A 12915-nucleotide genomic window follows, 5' to 3' on the forward strand; every position below is an offset into this window, starting at 1 on the left:
CCCGTCGTGGAGTTCCACTTGATCGTCGCAGTTGGTTTCGGCTCTTATCTCCACGCGGGCGTTCGCCCTTTCTTGCGTTCTTTACGAGACGAATAAGAAAGAGAGCACACAACGAAGAAGGAGAAAGAAGTTGCTGGCTCAAAAACTTACCGTGCACTACACACGCAACCACGAACGGCGGGTTTGTTTTGCTGTTTGGTCCTCCCGGCGAGAGGCTGAGTAGGTGGAGAGGAGGACCGCGCCCTTTGGCGCGCCTGAGCGAGCGAGCGCCGCTGTCGGGCCAGCGCGCACACACTTTCTTCTCGGGCCTCAGTCGAGCGAGGTGCCCTCTCTCGATCTGACGTGGTCCCGTACGTGCGTGCGTGCGTTGAGTGCCTTCGCTTCGGTCCCTTCGCCGGGCGTGCTTTGCCGTGTGCCTCGGTCGTCGCCGGGCCTGTTGAGAGGCCCGCCTGCCCGGCCTAGTCTCGCAGTTTTCCACGCCGTATACTCGGTTTCGGCAGTCGGAGATCTTGGAGCGTACACGCCAGCCTACCCACGCCAGAAGCCCCGTGTCCGAACTCCTGGATGAGAGCTGTTCCGGAATGAGAGAGTGAAGCTCCGGCAATACGTCGTGCCGCGGTTACGTGTCACCGGGTGACGGGTGGAACGTTTGGTGGCGGAGACGGAGAGAGGCGCGCCCCGACGTGCGTCGGTTTTGTGTGTGTGTGTGCGTGTAACGAGCGACCCGGCGGCGAGACGTCCCAGCCCGGCTGTCTGCTTTGGCGGGTTAAGCCTAAGGCAGGGTTGGGTGGCCCCGGGCTGGCAACTGACAAGTTGCTGGGTGAGTGGGCTTTCATTGTGTGGCTTTAAATCAACCCCCTTTGATTGTTGCCTCCTCCTGTTGCACATAATATTGCATCGTAGAACGATCATCTTTCTCTCATGTGTTCGTTAACGTTACAAAGCTCAGCGGTGTGATATCTCACACCGTGTTAGCCCCTTATGCTCTTTTACCTCAGCTGGAAAGTGCTATTAGAAACAGCTCGTTACAATAACAGCGGCTGTCGAATGTCATTGGGCTGCAATGGGTAAATTGAAACGTTTCACCACAACACACAAGGGGACAGAGAAAATAGTGACATGCTTATTCCTGTTTTTAGTGACAGAAAACTCTGCTATGGCTTTTGATCTGTTTCAGCCAATCTGGTGATCTTATGTGTTATAGTTGACCTTGTCGAATTTTACGTACAGCCGTCGCCCTGGGTCATGGATCCCGCTTGATGCAAACGAGATGATGTTCATTAGTTATGTGCACTAAATGAGACAAGAGCTCGCACCTCCCTTTCTATCATTTCTCAGACAAGAGCTCGCACCTCCCTTTCAAGACAGCTCCGGCGTAACTACTTTACCGCAGATTTTGCTTCACTAACGAACCCTACTAATCAGCCAGAAATTACTATACGTGTGCATATGCACTTCTCTATCCCGACATCGCACCTGTGATCCTGAATTCAAACCGGTGAGCTTCATTCAAAAACAGCTTGCAGTACCGCGGAAGGAGGTGTGCGATTACATCCTGACAATACGACTTCGCAGCATGCGTAACTGCCGCATTCATTGGCCGTAAACCAAGCGCGTGCTTGACTTAACTGGCTCTTGAGCATCATAGTCCATCATCAACATCGACGCCGCAGCTTTCTTCGCGGCCCAGTAGGCTTTTGGCCGATTCCCTCATTCTCAGGAATCCACACACATGGTTATCTCATATTAACGTACAAACCACAGCGTAAAGGGCTTGACAGTGCCTAGTGGTTGACCCTGCTTATGCTCAACACCATGATGACGTTGCACCTATACAGCTCGTCGATAGTTTTCACGTGACACATAGTTACGGATTAGCCATTAGCAAGACCGCTTGTACACCGCACGATGGCGCAGTGGTGACGCCATTCTACCGCTTAGCTCGAGGTCGCGGGTCCGATTTACGTCGCTCGGACTCCGACGGAGCCGGAATGCCATAACGCTCGCCTATGTTTATACAATAATATTCTATCGAACTTGTTGGTTTGAAGAAGTGCTATTCTCTACCGTAAAGACGCGTTGTCCCGGCCTGTGCGTTTGTCCCGTCTTTGGTCTTTGCACTGGATGACAGCACTGTACATATCCTTAGATTTAGGTACATGGTTAACAACCCAGATGGTCAAAAAGTTGTGGATACGGCTTCTATCATAGCCACAATGTTGCTTTGGGGCGTCAATTACAAATCGATCGAACAAACCCTTCGTACGGAAGAGCGACTCGCGTGCATGGCCAATGACAGCGTTGTTGTAAGCGAAAATGGCGTTTGAAGTCGCCCGACGGGCGCGTTGCAGCGCAACAGGTGTGGGCCGGTCGCCTCTGCTTGAGAGTTGTCGGCATAATCGTGGAAGCGCAAGCATATGCGTGTTGCAGTGTCTCGCGCTATCTGCCTGCCTGACTGCTCTTTTACCCGCTATCAGCTCGCTCGCCGTTATTATTTCACCTCCACGGCCGCTGGCGCGCACCGACCTTTTGCAATCGAGGCGCAAGCCGCGGCGGCGTTGTTTTTGTGCGCCGATGCTCGACTCACGGTGGTTACCTGGCACGCAGCCCACTAGTGCCGCTGTTTCGATTCGCTGAGGCAACGCGAGCCGCCGGCTTTTCGCTCCTCTTCAGGTGACGGGGAGATCGAGCTCTCTCGCGCGCGACCAGTATGCTTGGCGCGCGCTGGAAACGTTGTTCAGATTTTTGCCCGTAAGCACTTAGTTTACTTAGTCTGTATTGTCTGCTTATGATAAAAAAATACAATGCGTGCTGCTTTTTATTCTTTTTTTCTTGACACAGAAGCAAAAGCAGTCTCTGAAATAACTATAGCGCGTCTATCCTCGTCGCTTTGAATGTACCCACGCTCTCGAGAGTATACGGGCAGTTTCGTCGCAACTGAACGCCATCCAAAAGAACTTTTTTGACACGTTCAGCAATCAGGATCGAGTTTGTTAAGCTTACAGAGCTTGAGGGCACAGACGAGTCTACGATCGCGAGCGAGCAGATTCTAACTGTACATAATCGCAAACGGCTGGTCGCGTGACAGGGGAATTAAACGTAGCTAGTTCCGTGCCGTTGATGCAATGCACATAGTCTCTAACAATGAAGCGCGGCTCAAAATGTAGCTCACACACTGCGGAATCCGGTGTAAGCCTCTTATCGCCTCTACAGCGACCCGCCTGCCCTGCCGCTATTACGTTAATCTCTCTCTCTCTCGCTCCCCGAGTGGTACGGTTTTGTTGCACTTACTGTTTGGCTCGTATTTACGCGGCTAAGTTGAAGTGATTTCATATGTGGTATCAACCACGAGATGGGCTGGACAGCGGTTGAAGGACTGCACAGGCCGGGTATTGGAAGCACACGAGGTTCGTTTTGAAATCTGCGGATTCTACACTTGCGTGATCAGTGAAAGCTTTTCACAGCGTCGCGGACAATTTCATTATGGACTACGACAGTACCTCGTGCTCCAAATACCTTTGCTATCGGCAGTTGCATTCTGCAATCCAGTTTCTACTCAGGTACCGCCAATCGAGTTGGCGCTCATTTTTGCAATGCTTCGGTCAAGTTGGTCATGAAAACTATTGCGTACACTTTATACTGCTGATTTCAAGTGAAAGCTTAGCTTCTTTTCGCTGCATCTTTCTGCATCAGAGAGTACGTCGTGGGTCACGGCTACCTGCCGCAGACGCGTATTACAGGGGACAGGCTACATTCTGGTTTGGCGCCGTCGTGAGCAGAGCTGCCGAAGCAGGACATCTTGTCTCTTCACTGGCAGCTACACCTGATCTATGTGGTTAACGCAGAGAGCGATCTGCTGCCACGATGAACCGGATGTATGAAGCAGGTCCCCTCGAAGGCCAGTCCCAGCGTTTGTGCTCTTGGACACGCGATGCCACTGGTGCACTCGGCACAAGTGCGTCGCGCTGGCGTCTCTGAAACTGTTCTCAGTAAGAATCTAAATATATCAGTGCATGAACCAGTACAGTCGGCACATGATGCTAGGAAAACAGCGTTAGAAGGTGGGACAATACATGAAGGAGAACATACACACACTGCAATGTGCGTACGTGTACATTCATGTATGGTCCTGTTCTTTAGCAATGTTTTCTTGCGATCATGTTCACATGAGGAGTAAGACGTCCAATCAAAACCGGTTTTCCTCGCATCGCGGCCACGTAGATCGCCTCGCTTAGCTTGTCGGTCGCAACGAAAGCGCTGCGACATCCGGAAATTGCATGCAGATGAGAGTATAGACGTTCCTCCTCACCTCCCCCCTTTTTCTCCCTTTTCCCTCCTTTTTGTTTTTGCGCCTATCGCAGTAGCTAATCGTACTCGGTGAGACTTTGGTGAAATTAAAGCACTGTTTCGATACAAAGATTTGTGTTTGTTTTGGAGCCAGCTTTACGTGATACGTCTATACAGTCGTTGATTTTTTTTTACGGAAGAAACTCTTTGAGGTTGGCGGAACGTGAAAGTGTACAGCTTCCTGCCTCTTTTTTTTTTTTTTTTTTGCCCTAAGTGCACCGACACTTTAACATACAGTATATCTGCCGTTAGAAAAGAGAGTGTCGCAGTTCGTAGATCCTCCAGTGTTGTCGCCTGCCTAGGCCTGTCAATGTGCACTGACGTGTTTGTCATGGACTATTCATTATCCGCCATTCTCTACGAAAGGTATAGCGATAACGGGCTCAGGTTTAGGGCACCTCCACGATCCATTCGATTCTACAGCCGCCGACTCAAAGGCGTTTAAATGCGCCTCTGCGGTTACCAAAAATTCTATAGTAGAGACTCCTGCTCCACTTTGCTAGATTTTCCATCTTTCTTTCTTTCTTTCTTTCTTTCTTTCTTTCTTTCTTTCTTTCTTTCTTTCTTTCTTTCTTTTTTTGCCATTTGGTTGGCATGTAATGCACATAATACATCATATAGGATGATGACCCAAAGCACCCTGTAATGGGGCTTTTCTTCGAGCCGTCATTCTCTTGTGTGTTTCAACGGTGCGCAAGACGCGAGGACATGGGAAACTGAAGGCGATATGCTCGCTTTCCACTGCAGAGCCACGATGCACACACGCTGATACGCTGTCCGAATGATGCTTACTTTAGAAGGGCCACTTTTATGAGCACACATAGGTCGAGGCAATCGTTTAAGCACGGCATATGCACATACATATGCGAGGAGCAAGCGTGTTCAATTCTCGCATTCTCGAGCACTGCAAGTACACTTTCATTGTTCGAAAACGCTACGCTGCTACACCTTGCAGAGCTTGCGGTGCCGCTTCGACTGAAATTGTCAACGGAACGGGATTAGGCCTATGCCATTATCCAACTCTCTTGTCACTGTATAGCGTGATGGTACAGGTGCGTTGATTCGTATTCGTGACTCAGTGTGTATAGGGTGCAGACTGCATGCAGTCGCTTTGCCGTTATCACTGCCACACGGTGGCCACACGTAAACTTGACGCGGCGAACTGCAACAAGTCCTTGGCATGTAATGAATGCAACTGTCAAGCTGACGCCCCACACCGCCGCGCACTCGGCGTCACGCCACGCTTAGTAATGGACCGGGACATTGTTGGAGCCCCTGAGGTCAGCTGGTTCGTTATCGGCCGAAACCTGTCCGCCATTATTTGTTTTGCCTAACAATTTCTTTTTCTCTCTCTTTTGTTTCTTAACATGTTTTATTTTTATTTTTTCGACGCACTTCGACAGACTACAGTTCTCAGTGGTCGTGGCGATATTAACGAAAATCCATTATTTGAGCAAATGTGCGTTGTGCAAAGAAACACCTCTGCCCGCAAAAACAAACAAAAGTTATAAATGCAGTGACGTTCAATGGAGCAATGAAGCGTACAAAAGTATATAAATCTTTTTGAGAAAGGCGCCGTGCAGTCCGATAAATCATGAACTTCGTTGCATCGAGAAAAATCATTTGGATTAGCTTCGGGGCCTATCTGTAAACGGAAAGTGTGCTGCTTCTTTCGACAGAGAAGACCGTAAAATCGTATTTCATAGACGTGAAAATCGGTTGTACCAGAGCATTAAGGTCACATCATGACACTGTACACAGTATTGTGTAGTGTCCCGCGCATAGTGCAGTATGTGATGGCTTCAATGTTGGTAAATTAGCGAGAAACGACAACTTTGCCGTTTTGGAGTCTTAGCGACTCTTTTAGTGACTTATTTGTGACGTATATAGTAGGGAAACTGCCCTTGCAATGGTACTTAAAGAACTTTGATTAAGTTCAAAGCCTCTGTGTCATTTCATGCCGATGGAGAGATATGCGCCTACACTTGTCCCTAAACTTCTAAAAGGTATACTGAAGAGATTATTAGTGAGCCATCTAAGCGAATCAAAGCTCAGATTCCGACTGATCAAATTCCGACCGTTGACTCGTCGTCACCGCAGGAGATGATCTAATGCTTTGGTTTTCAAAATAATAAGCAAGACATCTAGGAAGGACTAAAACATAAAACAAAGAGAAAACACAGGGCACTTTCGTCATCACTAAGCGACTTTTCGTAAATATGAAGGGTCAATCTTGGGCCGCGACCTGGAGTCGTTGTCGAAAAAACAGAAAATTGCCGACACGAGCTTTCCTTCACGTTTCTTTTCCTTTCTTGTTCTGTTTTCTTCGTAACTTATCAGTATTCGTATGTGCTTTGTCTTACTTCACGAACACTTTGTAGCACGTGTTTTCGCTTGTGGATACCGTACCATTGATGTACATAACGTGTCCGCTTTGGCGCCGTGAGACTTCTTGTTCACTATACACTGCTTTCAATGAGTGTCCATCAATTTTATATTGACTAGTAACGGAAAACAATCATAAACACTTCAGCGATTCCTGTATCGTGAACTCATTTACTATGGCAGCTGCCGTCTCTCCCGGGTGACACCGCGCCGCCATCTGAAGAACAACTTCTTCGCGATGCACACGTCGACATATCCGTAACGTCGTAACATATCCGTTAAAAGCGTGTTCCGACAACATCGCGGCATGAAACGTAAGCGTCATCTCTCGAGTCGATGGTTTCGAAGTGCTCGCTCCAGGCACCCGGTGGAACGGAGTGGGCGTGCGCTGCCTCTCCGGCGTGCCTGAGAGTGGATCGCCGGCGTCTTGCCATCGTCGCAGCCGCACTTGACCCGCAAAGCACACGCGCCCCCCTCACATTCACTGTACACCTGACAGGTAGAGAGCGGCGGGGGGGGGGGGTTACTTTCACGGCCGCCGGAGAGCCGGTCGCTAGAGGAGGGAGGGGAGAGGCCTGACATTGGGCCGGAGGTCGGCGGCGAGACCGCGTGGCCGAACCTGCATCGTGGCGGCCTTTAGCCGCTCCCCGCGGGCCTCTCACGACGGCGGCATAAACGAGCCGCCCCGCGGTCACGGAGCGGCGCCGGACTTTTCATTCCGCTGCCACCGCCACGCCGGCCTTCGCTGTGCGCGGCATGCCTGTAGATTTGCGTGCAAGTACGCTGCGGCGTTCCCTGCCGCGTGTACGTATCGCACGTGGCTTCGCGATGCCGCGTGCGGTCGCCGATTTGTAATAAAGGACCGCTACGCCGCAGCTTGAGGTTCGAACGAAAGCGAGGTTTGGGTTGCCTATTTGCTCGCACGCCCCCCTTTGGTGATTCACTGCGCGCACGCGCCGTGAGCGTGGTAAAGTCGGTTTATCAGACGAGGAACGTGCGCTTGGCCAAATTTTCTACACCTTAAGCAAGAAGCACAACTATCCACGAAAAACGACGCAGATGGCGGACGCATCACCAATGCAGTTCTTCATTGTGCGGCAGTTTTGAAATTTTGTTTGGCATCATACCGCTCGTACGCATGCCTACGCTTGCTAACGGTGGCGATGAATGCCGAGAGACACAAAAATAGCCTGCCTCTGAGGAATAGCTTTAAAAAAACACGCACCCGCTCCGCGATGTCGGTATTTTTTATTATACTATAGTTCTGGATTACAGGGATTCACGTTTACATGAGCAGTTCCCGGAGGCGGTTATAAATAGCCTTGCTTCCGCGATTCGAAACCCATGAAGAGTTGCAATCTTAAGCGTTCAAAAGCCAAGCTTACAGTCTGTATGTGAACCGTATTGCATACGGTCTAAAAAAATGAGATTTAAACTCAACGTTGTATATGCAAAATGCTGAATGGTGTGCTCCTGATATAGCTTGCACGTTCCATCTAACCTATTCACAGCGTATCTGTGCTTTCAAGTGCTTCGCTATGCTCGGTACGGAGGCAGTGGACGCTTTCTCGTTTGAAATGGGGAAGCCCCTGTAGCTATCAAAAAATGCCATTCAAGTTCGAGTTAAAAATACAAAAAAGAAATAATCAACATTTGTTTCAGTTGTTTCAAGCTTCACTTACGAAACACGGAAGGATATATGAACAACGCTGACGGCTCACAAAGCAAGATATAATAATAGCCTGTTTTGCAGCCGTGTCACCGAAAATAAACTTCTCTACGGAAAGTCATGTCGTCGTGAGTTCAGAATGCACGATGATTCAGTATGCGCGTTCTCCATTGTGCAGTTAGCCTGATTTGAGCGAAGAGTGGGCCCACATGCTGACGTCACCGCGCTGGCTTGTTACAAGCTGTGCCTGTTGAAAAACAGAGGCGAGGGAAAGGGCTAAATCAAGGTGCTTCTGATGATCGCAAACGAACGTGCCTTTCACGAAGAAAATACATTGCAGCGTTCATTTTTTCTTCTCATTATAAGGGTTGAACGGCGGCTTGTCAAGGAAAGGCTTTTTTACAGCGATAGCTGTTATTGGCGCACCTCCCATGGTCGTTTTGAAGTCAGCCGGGGCTGTCGCTGGAAACCAAAAATTCTTTGCGAGAAAATTACTAAAAATTCTCGCTTTGCCGCGAGGATTCGAACTGGCGACCAACAAGTTGGCAGTGCAGGATTTGCTACAGTGCTTAGTGGATAATACTGATTAAGCTGAAGAGCTCGATCGTGCCAGCAGCTGCCAATTTTGGCTAGCGCCCCCTCAACATCTGGGTACTGAATACAGCTGGCTTCCTCGCCTTCTTCGTGTTCTAGCATGTCGCCTTCCCAGTTGCGGAGGTGGCCTTTGATTGAATTTTCTTCGTCTACAGTTAATGATCATTACTGAGCGCGTCTGCTTTGTCGTCATTGGCCTTCTGCTAGCACTCGGCCTCTTGTGTTTACTGGATGGTGCTAACGTCGCCTGGTTTTCTTCAAGGACAACGTGAAGCCTACTAACGAAGTAGCTTAAATATAAATTTGAGAAAAACCCGGACTAATCCAGCAGTATAAGAGGCTAAAAGTTTATTTTATAGTAGAGACCAGTGGCTAAGTCTGGATGGGTAAGAGGCGGAATAAAAGTCGAGTCTTTCCACTTCACCTCTTCTTTCACTTCTCGAAAGGAAATTGCTCGCTCGCACATGCGAATGTTCGCTCCAATGAACACCGCACGAAACAGTCCAAGGCTTACTTCGCATTACAGTATTTCGCCAGCTATCGCGTCACTGCGTCGCGTTATGGTCGAAAACAACTTTATTTTTCGTTCCGTAAAGACTGTAAACGCTAAGGAACAACGTAACAGCAACCTGATGAAGACAAGACACCCTGTCAAAACATTGGCTCCAGCCGGAGACACGCCTTGTTCTTACACTGTTGAGCACTTCGTCTCCGTCTTCCTTTGAATCTGTCTTAGTTTGGATAGCAGCGGTAGTTAAGAATTTGTACTTTCCCAGTCCTTACGCGAGTTTCCAAGAATCAACAACCCAGTAAGACAAAAATATTGTGCCAAGCGTGAAGCTGCCTCGCGATGCGCGAATTTATATATATATATATATATATATATATATATATATATATATATATATATACGCACTTTTCCCCTACCACCTGTTGCATGTGCAGCGCCGTGGTGCTCAGGAAAATGCGGGCTGCGCATAAAATGCCTCGTTATTGAAGCTGAAAATTTCCAGTCTGTCATTTTATAATATTTATTGCGCAGTTTGGTTATTGGTGGCTGCTTGTGCCGCTATTGGCTGTTGTGAGGCATTCATTCGCAATATAGATGTAGCATCGTCAGGGCAACGAGGGTATGCATAACGGCGTATAAACTTAAAACCTAGCGTTCCCTCATACGTTGTCAAGACAAGGGGTTTCATCACGTGAATACGCAGTGCGAACAGCTGAGCCAGATCCAGTGAATTTTCTCACTTCGTTACCCTGTTATTCTCATCCGCGTAAATATTCCGGCCACTGCAGGAGCACAATTTTGTGCGAATATAGATCAGAGAGGCAGGTACCAATAATGCTAGCCTTCGCGTAAAAAGTATAAGCTGGTAATACAGGAAACAAAATAAAAAAATAAACAAAAGAAGTCATTGAAGCATGCGAGTGAAAGAAAACGCCCGTTGCCGTGCTAAGTTTAGCGCAAAGGCTTGGGGTCTCGAGACCCATTCGTCATGGCCTAGCACACCGTCGGCGTACAATCCGATCCTCACTCACCGAGAACACGCTGCTGAACTGGCTCTTCTGTGCTAACAAAACATTCCTCGTGGCTTGCTTCTGTCTATTTAGTGTCCTGCAAGCGCCAAACTCTCTTCCTCCCCATCTCTCTCTCCTATTTTTTCCCTTGAGTTAAACGATACTACAGCCAACTACAAGAAATTAAAAAAAAAAAGGTTATTCTCGATAAATTCACATACTTGACTTCCCCATCTTTTTTTTTTTTTCCTTTTTTTTTTCACAGGCCACAGCAGAGCTTGGATTTAAGCCTCAGTGGCTGGCGTATCATGCATCTCAGTCTAAACGTTATGTGTTTGCCCGCGGCTCTTTCATGACGGTGTTGTAACCGGCGGTTTCTCTTGCCTCTTCGCCATATACTGCGGGGAAGGCTGCATGCCTTCAGTGTAGAGTAAGAGTTCAACAATTAATAACGTGAACTTTACGTTATCTGCCCTTGTTTACTATAATCAGTGCTGCGAGTTTCTTGAACACCAGGTACGTCTACGGAGCTTGTCAATGAGCGGCTTGAAAAACTACAGTGCAGTGCAGATAGCAGTAGACGTTACCTCAAACTGTCGACCGTCCTGAAAGTAAAATGGAAAACAACAACAAGCAGGAAGTGTAAGAATAGCTGCTACCTATCGTAGAGTAAGCCGAGTTTGAAACCTAATTCCTCCGTTGTCAGTTGAACACGATATGGCACCCACTAAACACGCAAACCTTACTTTTTATTGCCTGGTCTCGACGATACATCATATATATCGGCTATAGGCAGTCGAGATCGCCCTATAGCTGAAAAATCTGCCCCGTAAGTACATCGTAAGAGCCGTCACGTGCTATCGTCTTTTTATGAAAAGGTACACGCGAGCGCGTGGCAAATAGCCTCGTCGGCCACGTGTTTCGCGGCACCCCAGCGAGATGCGCAAACAAAAGGAGAGAAGGGCACCGTTCTCTCTTCTGCTTGCACCCCCAGTCCCGTACTTATATATATATATATATATATATATATATATATATATATATATATATATACATTTCTAATCTTTATTGTGGCACGCCCGCGAACAATAACAATTGCATTCGAATTTGAAATGGACACACTGTATCTATTGCATCTTCGCAAGAAATCGGAGTAAATGGTGATCATAAGTAGGGCATATGATTTCCCTGTCAGATTCTTCTATTCTTCGCTTGCGTGCAGTATCAATAGAGAATGAGCAAGTGGCGCATCGCATAGCATTCATGTAAGCAGCTTTAATGCGCTAGGAATGCGAATCGCACTGATGCGCCGGGATATAGTTCGAGACGGGGATGTCTTCTCGTGACGCGCTTAAGAATGCGACACGCTACATTCGCACTCGTGTAAACGCGGCTAGGGAAAAATGCAAGGAGAGTTGCAAGCAGTGGAAGGAACGGCACCGTCTCTTTCCGTTTGTTTTCACATCTCGCCGTGGCACCGCGCGACAAGTGGAATTAATAGAAAGTGTTGCTGGCCTAGTTGGTTCGTACTTGCAGATACAGCAAGTGCACACTTTAAACGCGACAAAGGAAATATAGACACTAGACAAGCGTCAGCGTTCTCTTTAGTGGTGTTCATTGGTGCGCAACAATACAAACGTCTCACTGATACACGCCTTCTTATTCAGTCTGATGCAAACGCTTCCATTAACTTGTCTTCCTATATTCTAACCCAGAATTCGGATACAATAGCAAGCAAAGGCTCGGAGGAACAAGACCGACAATGCGCCGGTAAATGCGGTGTGGTTTTATTCTTGATATACAGCTCATGCCCCCGTGCTCGATCATTGATGCAGCGGCCCCCCTGTCTGTCCGATATACAATCATCCACATATAAGCGAAATTTCGTATAGACTTGTTTCGCTTGCCGTGAGTCTACATACTTCCGTGTCCCGTATAAGGTGGGCGCTTGTTCTGTTAAACCTGCAACATGTGGACGATGGGCTGCATGCCAGGCGCTTGCGTGTTTCTTTTCATAAAGCTACCGAGTACACACAACTACTCACGAGTTCCGACAGATGAAGAAGAGTACTAAAAATTTGTCATAAGAACTTACACTTACGTCATCTCGATACGACCACCGGAGTCTTGAATTGCAGTTTCCAATATGAACACAGAGCCTTGCGACACCAGCACGCAATCCGCCAAAGAACACAGCCCTGATGTATTCGAAACATTCACCGATCCACCAGCGCAGAGTGTCATCGAACACGACAGGCACGTCACCTCCTTCCTGCCACCAAAATCACACAGCTCGACCACAAGCTCGGCGCGGTTTATAGCGCACACTTCTAAGCGTATCAAGAAGCGCCTGATACACTGCACGCTGCTTTGATTTACTTGCGTGCTGTTCGGTATCA

At 48.2% G+C, this 12915-nt stretch overlaps 1 protein-coding gene across 2 annotated transcripts in view; it reads left to right on the plus strand.

Moving 5' to 3' along the window:
- Positions 1-313: 313 nt before the first annotated feature.
- LOC119456377 (ETS-like protein pointed) overlaps positions 314-12915 on the plus strand; it is a 180678-nt gene continuing 168076 nt past the window's right edge. For both annotated transcript variants that reach the window (XM_037718095.2, XM_037718096.2), the window contains exon 1: positions 314-820. The gene's annotated coding sequence lies outside the window, so the exon portion shown is untranslated. The remainder of the gene's footprint in view (positions 821-12915) is intronic.

This window comes from Dermacentor silvarum, chromosome 6, assembly GCF_013339745.2.
Source record: "Dermacentor silvarum isolate Dsil-2018 chromosome 6, BIME_Dsil_1.4, whole genome shotgun sequence".
Lineage (NCBI taxonomy): Eukaryota > Metazoa > Arthropoda > Arachnida > Ixodida > Ixodidae > Dermacentor > Dermacentor silvarum.